Here is an 11307-nt window from a genome sequence, read left to right as displayed (position 1 = left end):
TGATGATCATCTATGACTTGCTAATTTCCATATTTAGATGACTTTTTCTTTAAATATAGTTCACTGATTTTATTCCAATTAAATATATCAATACCTAGCCCTTTCCTACCTAAATAAAATAACCTTTGATCATGAGAAGTATAAATATTAATAAAAGCATTCAACATCCTGAACAACAGTGGAGTCACATGTGTACCTGGTAGAACTCATTTGAACCGTCAGGAAGTAATAATTTAGAGATGATGATTCAGCATCTGAGAAGAAACACAATAAAATCTTAAGTTGCCAATCCATATTTTAATGTCTTTGAAAGGAGAGTGGTGATTCTCCAAAGAGTTTCCAGATCATTGAGAAAGAAATGAGTAACACTGTTTGTGCATGTGGTTAGGAGTTGGAAAATTAAATTGAAGGAATATATTTATTAGGAAAGGGACCATGGAGAAATGTTGACTCTGAAGAATTTACAAGAACTGATATAATTCTGTATAATGAATGTTGTATACATAAGACAATATGTTCCATATTTTGTGGTTGTTTAACAGACTGTCAAGAGTAATTTTGACAGTGTTCTCCTTACCATTTGATTACAGCTTAACTCCGAAGGTGTAAATCCATAGTACAAAATATCTCATAGTATAAGATGCACGTGGAAGTCCTGTTAATAATCAATATACTATTTGTCAGGTATACATGTGAGGCTGTTTTGCCTGTTTTCAGTATTACATTGTTATTGATTTGCTGTCTTAAGAAAAAAATTTAAAATAAACTTAAAACATTTTTAGAATTGTATTAGGTTTACAGAAAATTTGCAAAGATAGTATACAAAATGCTTTAATACCCCTAACCCAGTTAACATCTTATATCACCCCAGTACATTTGTCAAAACTAATCACCAACATTGGTAATATTGCCATTAACTAAACCCCACCCTTTATTTGTATTTCCCTAGTTTCTTGCTAATGCCCTTTTTCTATTCCAGGGTTCCATCCAGGGCACCACATTACATTTAATCATTATGTTTGTTTAGCTTCCTCTGTTCTGTGACAGTTTCTCAAACCTCCTTGGTTATGATGATGTTGATATGTTTGAATACTGGTCAAGTTTTTTGTAGACTGGCTCTCAGTTTGAGTTTTTCTCATTTTTTTTTTCATTTTGTTTTTCTATGTTTACACCGGCGCTACACGGCTTTAGGGAGAAGCCTACAAAGATGAAGTGCCATTCTTCTCACATATATCAAAGATACGTAAAATCAAAATAATTTTTCACTGAAGTTATTAGCCTTGATCACCCATCTGAGGTGATGTTTGCCATGTTTCTCCAGTGTAGTTATACTTTCCCTCCTTTTCCGTACTCTCCATTTTGGAAAAATCATGGGAATTAAAAACACATTTCCTTCAGAGGTTTAGAAAAAAAGCATGATGTAAGCCCTTAGAAGCACAGAATAAAGCAATGAAGTTACAAATATTAAGGTCAATTCCTACCAAAGGCAGACTGTTGGATCCTCAGCCTGGAAAAGAAATAAAATCAGTTTATCTTCAAATGGAAGGTTGTCTTTGTTTCATTAAATGCTGATCATTGGTGTTAAGATTTAGATTTTTATGACTTAATGAAGCTTAATTGTCATACTTAAAGGGCATTTAAAATTTTGTTGTAAGTGTTCTGGAAATAGTCGCTGGAAATTGTTGAAGAAGAGATCAAAAGAAATTAGAGGCCAAAACAATAAAAAGTAAATGAAAGTACTCTAAAAGAACAAAGTCATTTAAAGATTCAGGAATGAGGGCGCCTGGGTGGCTCAGTTGGTTAAGCAACTGCCTTCGGCTCAGGTCATGATCCTGGAGTCCCGGGATCGAGTTCCACATCGGGCTCCCTGCTCAGTGGGGAGTCTGCTTCTCCCTCTGACCCTCCTCCCTCTCATGCTCTCTGTCTCTCATTCTGTCTCTCACAAATAAATAATATCTTAAAAAAATTTTAAAGATTAAGGAATGACAGAGGTTACTATTTTAGTGTTATGAGTAGAGAGATGAATTATATTACTAGAATCAAGTGTGCTTGAACAAATAAATATAAGCCAGCTAAGAATCACAATTATTTGGTGGTCCTAGAAAGCTTTTTATAATACTTCATCCCAAGTAATCAGAATATTTTTAACAGACTTGAAAGGCAAAGACTGATGGGTATGCCAGGATAAAGACAGACAAATCAGTTAAGTAATTCCAGAAACTGATAAGATTTCTTTTGTGGGATAATAACAATTTTCAATTCACTTATTCCTATTCTGGTTAATTAGGAGAATATTTTGAATGGATTCTGGCAGATTTATTGCTAATTAATTTGGTTCAGTAAAACTTGCTGCCTGGTACAAGATATAGTGACAGCCCTTATATGGAGTAGTATTTATTAGAGAGTAAAATCACTGGATTAGGTCCCTGCTTAACTAGATAATTTTCAGTAAATTTTTCTCCATCTTATCTTGTCTCCTTAAATAGGAATGGTGATGTAAATTAAAAATGGTAACTCTCTCCTTGGTGGGTAATACTTTATGTAAAACATTCAAAACATTTGTCCATTCTCCTCATAGAAATTAAAGGAGTTGTACATTTGTATCTATCAATTATGCTCTATTAAAATGATTGTACATTTGACTATGGCATATTTCAAGTAAAAGTAACGTTGAAACTTTAGTTTTTGTGGGGTTTTTTTTCCAGAATTATTGTAGAAGCTGAAAGCTATATTAACATTTGTAGTGAAATTGGGAGAAATAATTCCTTTATTGAAAAAACTGCCTAAAATATTTCAAAAAAGTGATTTTTGAAAGAAAATGGCCAAGGTCTTATTTGAGACCTGTGTTTGTGTCACTTGTAATAGCTTCATCTTCCTGCTTTGATATCACTCTATGCCAATCCATTTCCCACTCCTATCAGGTTTATTGTTTTAAATTCCTCATCTGATCATACCTTACTTAGGAAAAATAAAATAAATAAATAAACAAACAAATAAAGATTATGTGTGAGAGACTGAAGACTAGTTTTAGTCTCAGTATATTTTATAGGGCTGACTAAGACTCAGGTCTCACTAGTTGAAAGTCTAGGACTCAGTTCTCACTAGTTCAAAGTTAGACTTCAGGTATGCATATATGTTTTCAATGTCCTTATTTGTTCATGCTCTTTGTGTTTGCATTTGTGTCATCTCCACTCACAGTATCTTACTTTTCATTTTTTAAGACTCTATTGGGGTTGGGGGACGTCTGGGTGTCTCAGTTGGTTAAACCTCTGACTCGATTTCAGCTCAGGTCATGATCTCAGGGTTGTGAGAGAGAGCCCCGTGTTGGGCTTTGTGCTGAGTGTGGAGCCTGCTTAAGATTCTCTCTCTTCCTCTCCCACTGCCCCTCACCCCATTCCTCTTAAAAAAAAAAAAAAAAGGACTCTATTAGGTATCTCCTCTGAATTCTCCCCATATTCCCCAGAAGTGCTTTCTTGCCTCTTCATTTAGCACTCAGCTTATTCCTGACTAATATGTACCGTACTGTTTGGGTACTGCTTGTTTAGTCATTCTTATTCTACTCCAGATTGTATAAGGAATTTTGCATTTCTCATCTCAAGTGAATAGCAGAGTTGCTGTCAAAGGGTAAACCAGTCAATAAATATTGATAGAGGGAAGAGAAGGAAATGTATAGTGATTTTAATTTCAGTTAAAAAAAATGCCAGCAAGAAATACATTTCATCTTATTTATGATGCCGGAATGATTTTCTTTCTCAGTTGTTTAATCTGATAGATACTGATATACAACATTATCCCCTTAGAATTTCTTCTTGAGAAAGAATATTTGCTAGCCAAAATATTACAAGAGAAAAATCCTTAGCTATGGATTTATTTCCTCTTTTTCTCATTTTGGAGGACTCCATTAACAAATGGTGCTTACATGCCTAAAAACATGTTATAAGAGCATCTAACATAATACTATGCCTCCAAGTATTAGAAAATACAAAGAAGCAAAGGAATCAATATTTATAGCTTTTAAATTACTAATTTTTTTATTTTTTATTTTTATATTTTTTAAAGATTTTATTTATTTATTTGAGAGAGAGAGAATGAGAGAGAGAGAGCATGAGAGGGAAGAGGGTCAGAGGGAGAAGCAGACTCCCTGCTGAGCAGGGAGCCCAATGTGGGACTCGATCCCGGGACTCCAGGATCATGACCTGAGCCGAAGGCAGTCGCTTAACCAACTGAACCACCCAGGCCCCCTAAATTACTAATTTTTAAATAATACTTCCTGAAACAACTTCTTAGAACTCATCATATCTAGGTATGTAAGTTCCCTTTTTGAGCTGCCACTTCTAGTTTCTTCTTCTCATTGCTATTCTGACATATATTTGGAATTCAAGCTGTTTTCTAAAAACAAACTCTGAGTCCCTGATGATGATTGCATGTATAGTTGGGGAGGTAAGGATCATGTGTGGTTTAAAGACACTCTATTGCTGAAAAATTCTGATTCCATCTACCATGGTTTCTACCCCCCCTTCATCTTTACAGAACAACTAGTCTATTCTTTGAAAGTTAGAAGGGTGGTTAGTGTCTCAACTTTGATATAAAATGACTTCACAAATTTAAATATGCATTAAAGAAAGAGACCCATCTTTAAAAGAATTGTAGGTTTGAACTCTCGACATGTGGAGCTGACTGGAAGGAAGTAGAAAAAATTCATCTCAGTCATTAAAGATCCACAGCAACTTCAGTCAAAAGAGAAAGACTATGGAAAACTTAAGATGATATTTGAGTACCTAATATTCCATAAGCTGAAGGTGGGATGAAGAGAGCATATTCTTCAATGCTATTTTCAGATATGGCTTAAGAGAATAATGGGCAGAAGTAAGGGCTTATGGAGAACTATTAGCTTTTTTGGCTACTTTCAAGGAGTAGATAAGGTGAGTTAGTTAATAAAAAATATTCCCTATACCCCAAATTTAGCATTGTTATGGAACATCAACTGCTTTGTGTCTCCAAGTCTTCCATTTGAAAAAGACAGTGTGATTAATTGGTCCCTATTATACTATTGTATAAGGTGTATGTGTTGGAGGTGTGTGTGTGTGTGCAGATAACCTGACTTTTTCAAACTTCAGTCTTTGAATCAGGAAGATTTACATCTGGAACAAATACCAAGTCTATATCAAGATCCTGGACTTTGAGCCTTATTCTGTAATTTGATAGGACTTTTTGGTAACTCCTTAGAAAGGAGAGGAGGATATTTTACCTATAAAGGAGGAAAATGAACAATTGTGGCCAAAGCATTGCCTGTGGTAGATTGCAATACTCTTTCCAATCACTTGCATAACAGGATTATATAACCCTGTCCATTACCATGTGAGGTACAGTACCTCTCTATGGAAGGGGTATGTGCCCTCAGCCCACTGACTTCTGGTCTAACTTCTGTGTCTAGTAGAATATGTGAAGAAGTCTGAATATACCAATGAGAAGAAGGTTTAAGAGTGACAGTATGGTTCAGCACTTCTCCTTTTTCCTTTGGCCATGAGTACAGTGTGCTCCAAATATAACCTTTGCCTGGTTGCCAGAATAAAAAAGACCCAAAGAAGACTACTGGGGTGGAGACAGCTGAATTGCAGCTGCCACATCCTTTATGTAACATGAGCAAGAAATAAACCTTTGTTATTTCAAACCTTTGAGATTAGAGGTTGTTTATTTCCAAGGCATAACCTACCAATAGCTGAATAGTAACCATTTGAGCCGAGCCATCTTCTCATGATTTTACTTATATCACCTGCCACTCTGCTACAAAGTTCCTACTAAATAAATACTAGGTATGCACATGAGTGAAAGGCATGAAGATGTCTAGTCATTCATCATTGAGTTTTTCATTTGAGAAAAGCACCATCCCCATTATAGATTTGTTTTGTCTCCAGTGCCTACGTGATGACTCAGCAACCAAATCTTTGAATTTCTTTTGATGAAAAATCAACATTGCTAAAATAAGGATGCGATTGAAATGTAGGTGTTGATTACTCAGTGCATATGTCTGAATGGGTGAGAATTCATATCAGTGTAAAATGACTAATATCTCTTATATATCAATAGGGCAAAAATCAATAATTTCAAAGAAAAATGGGTATGAGGAAATTAAAATGCCTTAAATGAAAGTTACATACAAATGAAAATAAAAATTAACAAGACATCATTTTTAAAATACTAACAAACTTAACATATATAACAAATTGTGATAATTCACTGTATTGGCAATCATTTGAGTAAATAAGAGAACTCATATATTGCTGATAGAACTTTTTCAAGATGATAGTTTGGCAATGTCCACCAATTTTTAAGAACACATGGCTTTTAACTCAACAGTTCTAACTCTCTAACAATTTATTACACAGATATATTTACATATAAGCAAAATGACATGTATATATATTTAAGGATGTTTAATATAATATTGTTTGTAATAGTAAAAGAATGGAAATAATCTAAATGTCAACAGGGGAAATAATGATGTGTCTCTGTAGACACTATAAAGGATTAGTAATTTTATGTATAATCATCTGGAAATATATACCAAAATATACCATTATGTGAGAAAAAGGAGGTGAAGAGGAGTGTGCATCATGCCGCCTTACAGGTCAAATTAAATTATATATTTACCCCAATATATGTGATGCATAGATAGGGTGACCATATATTTCAGTTTGTCCAGTATACTTCTAATTTTCATCTATTGTCCTAGCATAATTAGTACTTGCACACCCTCTCACTCTTAAAAATGTCTCAGTTTGGTCAATAAATTATATGTATACTTTATGTTTCAGTGCGTTTGCCTAGACTATTTCTTGAAGTATGCACAAGAAATACAATAATGGCTGCCACCAGGATGGCTGTGGGTATGGGATGGAAAGAACACTTAGTTTACTTTATATATGTTTTATGTAGTATGTATTGTAACCCGGTGCATGGGTTTCTAATTCATAAGTTAGTATTAAACATTTGAAACGAATATCTCCATAAGATTTTTATGTAATGTGAAAATATTGGGAAATACAATAATGATTAAAATAATACAAAGTTTTACTGTGCAATGTGAAAAGAAAGAAGCAAATGGAATCATAAGAGAATGTTTTAGGGTACAGTGATCTAGAATTGCATTCTGCTGCTAAAATGCCAAATTGTGGCCCTAAAGGGAATATAATTTTCTCCTTAACCTCTTGATGTTTTGCAATAATATGTGTGAGATAATTATAATGCCTTCTAGTAATTAAATAGACTGTTATTTTGTAAGTAAATCTTGTGTATTTTCAGTTCTCACCAGGATACATTATCTATTTGAACACCATTGCAAAACTCAGAGGACTTTTTTCTCAAAATCCAATTTTTTTTTTTTTTTTTAGGACAGAAGGCTATCATAAAATCAAGTATTTTGGGACAAGCCTCATTAATTATTTGTTAAAATGTAAGCTTCTGATATGGAAGCAGCTTTTCTTGGCTGTTTCCCTGTGATAACCCATTAGCTATAATAGTGCCTGGCATATTGTGAGTATGCAATAAATATTTCTTGAATAAATGAATAAATGGATTAATGAAGGAAGATTTCAGTTTGACAGGTATTCTTATACTCTGATACTGCTGTGTAAATTGACATAAACTTTTTTCAAGGTGAGGCATTTTAACATAACCACCAAATTTAAAATGTACTTTTTGAATCAGCAATTTTATTTCTGGAAATTTATCCTGTGAAGATGCTCATACAATGCACTAGAATTCACACACTCATACAACATATATGTTCCATGAGACATTACTACAAATAGTAAAAATGTCATAAATATTCATTTATCCATTTTTAGGCAAATAATTCAAGTCATTATTTTAGATCCATAAGTGCAATGTAATGAAGACATTGAAAATAACAATGTTGGTATGTATGTTCTGAGTCTGAATTAATTTATAGGAAAGAAAAGAAAGCACAAGGGGGAAGGAAGGAAGAGAGGGAGAAATCTATCAGCAAAGAATCCCTAGATTGGCACAAATATGAAAACTTATAGTCAGCAATGAAATAATTAAGTTAATATCTTTTATAAATATGATTTAAAAATTATAAACTTTTACAAAAGTTTGTAAAATAAATATAAATACAGTATGTGTGTTTATTTGATTATAGTTGTGTTTTCCTATTACAAAGCTCTGTAAAGCTGGTATCCTGATTTTTGTATGCACTTCTTTGCCACTTGTTCCAGTTCATAGTAGACACAATTATGTGATTTTTGGATAATGTATCTAAAACTAAGCTATCAAGAGATAATCTCAGAAATAAAGTGAAAAAAATCAGGTATGGAGTTACATATGTTCTCTGTTATGTGAACTAGACAGATTTAAAGTGAGAAGGTTGGACAAATTTCTCCCAATAAGTGTACACATTTAAACATTTTACATCATGTCTTATATTTGGGAAGAGGCCTATGGCTCAACATTTTGTTGACATTACTTTGAACTCCTGCTACTTTATTGTATACATACAAAAAGGCACAGGTAGGCTCCAGCTTTTTTTCTACTTTTTGCTTCTTCTGGCAATCTAAGCAGCATAGCTGTCTCCGTGCTCTTTTATTAGGTAATGCTATTAACCAAGATCATTCTGCAGATGTGTGAGTCTGCAAAAATCAGTACTTAACAAGCATCCCCGGTTCCCCACTTCCTACCTCATGAACATAAAATGACTTTTATTTGGCTCGGCAGTGCAACTTCTATTTGTGCATACTGTGTGTAATTCTATTTATTTGTCTCATGATCTACATTCTGGTTAAATAGAACAAATTGATTTCAAACTGCTGATAGTCTACTTTTTATTTTCAAACTCTTTATCATAACCCTAAACTTGTTAAAGATTGTGACTTTATAATGGATTTTTTAAAATAGTGTTTCATTGGAAAAGTAATCCCCACTATGCCCTTTGGTGATCATGAAAAGTTAGTAAAGATGTTGAGGCAGTTTTAGAAATAAAATGTTGGAGAGTTGTTTTTTTTTTTAAAGATTTTATTTTTATTTATTCGAGAGAGAGAGAGAGAATGAAAGATAGAGAGTATGAGAGGGAAGAGGGTCAGAGGGAGAAGCAGACACCCTGCTGAGCAGGGAGCCCGATGTGGGCCTCGATCCCAGGACTCCAGGATCATGACCTGAGCCGAAGGCAGTCGCTTAACCAACTGAGCCACCCAGGCGCCCTGGAGAGTTTTTATATAGGATTATTTGTGGGACTGAATTTCACTTTGCTAACATTTATACAAACAATATGTCCCAGTGTTCTGCTGTTAGAATACACAGACGTGAGATTGAGTCAAAGAGCCAGAAGCCAACCAGAAAAATGAGAGCCGAGTGTCCAGACTTCTGTGCCAACACTTCCAGAAGGGCCTTGGTGAGTTGACAGATGATAAAGTTATGATTGGGTAAAAAGTAACCCAAATGACACTTTTTCTATTATTTTTAAAGCCTAAGAAAACCTATGTAATTGAAATATTCATTTAAAACACTTTGAACTCTGAGTAAGAAGGAAATATAGACTATAATTTAAATGTTCCTTGACCTCCTGCTTTCAAACAGGTTAAAGCACACCAATTTTAAGGAAAATATCTATTTCCAAATAATTACAGTCCTTGGGCTTGTGAGAGGGTAATATCTTGAAAGGCATTAACTATAATAGATGTATGATAACTGCCATTTGACTGACACTTAGGTACTACTTGAGGACTTCTCCAAGGACAGAAGATTCTTTCTATCTCATAAAAAGCTGGATGCCCCCAAAGGATGAAAGAGTAAGTGTTCTTGAGAAGATTTTTATTTGCATGTTTTCAGCAGAGAATTACAAGAGAAATCATTATACTATTAAAATTAAATCCATAAAATGAAAATAATACTTACAGAGCTTTTACAATTTGTCAGGCATTTTATACATATAAAATCTCTTCTAATTCTCAAAAAAACCCATATGATGTAATTTTATAAATAAAGTGACTAGGGCTTAGAAAGGTTAAAAATTCCCAAAGGTTCTGCCTTTAGTAAATGTTAAGGCTCAGATTCAGATATATGCAATTGGACTTAATATAGTAAGCTATAAAAACTAAGGGGATAAATTTCTACTGAAAGTATTTTTATTTTAAAATTCTGAATGTCTAAGTGAAATATGAGAATGTTTAGTTCTTATTTTACCTATTTTTTTTAAAAGTTTACTCAATTATAAGAGGTGTTTATCTTGATTGTTAGGTGTTATTGGCATATGATAAAAACAATTCCAATTATGTATTTGCCCCTTTAAAGATATGCAGTCATTAATACTGAGGTAGAGGAAAGTGGTTGATAAACAGATGCCTCTATTTGTAATATGTTTTATGTATAATTTCTCTTAATTCATCCTTGTGGTTTATTAAAAAAACAAACATTAGATGTGAGAAAAGCAGATTTTTAAAAAAGGTTTTATTTATTTATTTGAGAGAGAGAGAGCACAAGCAGGGGGAGGAGCAGAGGGAGAGGGAGAACCCAAATCAGGGCTCAATCCCAAGACCTGGGATCATGACCTGAGCCCAAGGCAGACACTTAACCAATGAGCCACCCAGGCACCCCAGAAAAGCAGATGTTTTATGTTTAATAAAAATTAATTATTTAAGAAGAAATGCATTCTGATATAAACACTGTACTCGCTACTTAGAATTTGGTTAATACATGTTTATTTTTTAATGTTATGTATTAAATCAAAGATTGCATAGATATAAGAAATAGCTTTTGAACATACAAAGGTTGGACAGTTAATCCTGATGTCTTTCTTATGTGGTAAAATAATTATGTTCAAGAATTAATTTTTACTCTACATATTTTAAATTTAGTTTATGACTTACTCTTATTTTGCATATTGATTTGTTTTACATTAATCAATTATTTGTGACATGAAAATATCTTTGGGCTAAAAGAAGCAGAAAGAATTTGATACAGTCAAATGTATTATCATTATCAACAAATACATGATGAAAAAATTAGGACTCAAGGCATAGTGCTCACCTTTGCTAATATAAGGAAAATTTAGAATGTATATCCTAATGGAAGCTATTTGGGGAGAAATAGAAGTATATATAAAAAATAAATGAGATTTTTCAAAGGTTTATGGAAGCTATAAATAATTTGTGATATATTAGTTGTGGGAAGAGGCAGCAAATGCAGACAGTATTCTGGTTCTGAAGGAGTCCATTTTATTAGAGGATGACAATCAGTAAAGAAAAACAAAGCATATTAAAATGACACAATATTGTGACAGTTGATATGTGAAAG

Source organism: Eumetopias jubatus, unplaced genomic scaffold, assembly GCF_037043125.1.
Source record: "Eumetopias jubatus isolate StellerSeaLion01/CBP00866 unplaced genomic scaffold, mEumJub1_p1.0 scaffold_5, whole genome shotgun sequence".
NCBI lineage: Eukaryota > Metazoa > Chordata > Mammalia > Carnivora > Otariidae > Eumetopias > Eumetopias jubatus.
The sequence above is the reverse complement of the archived record's forward strand: the minus strand, read 5'-3'. Positions refer to the sequence as shown.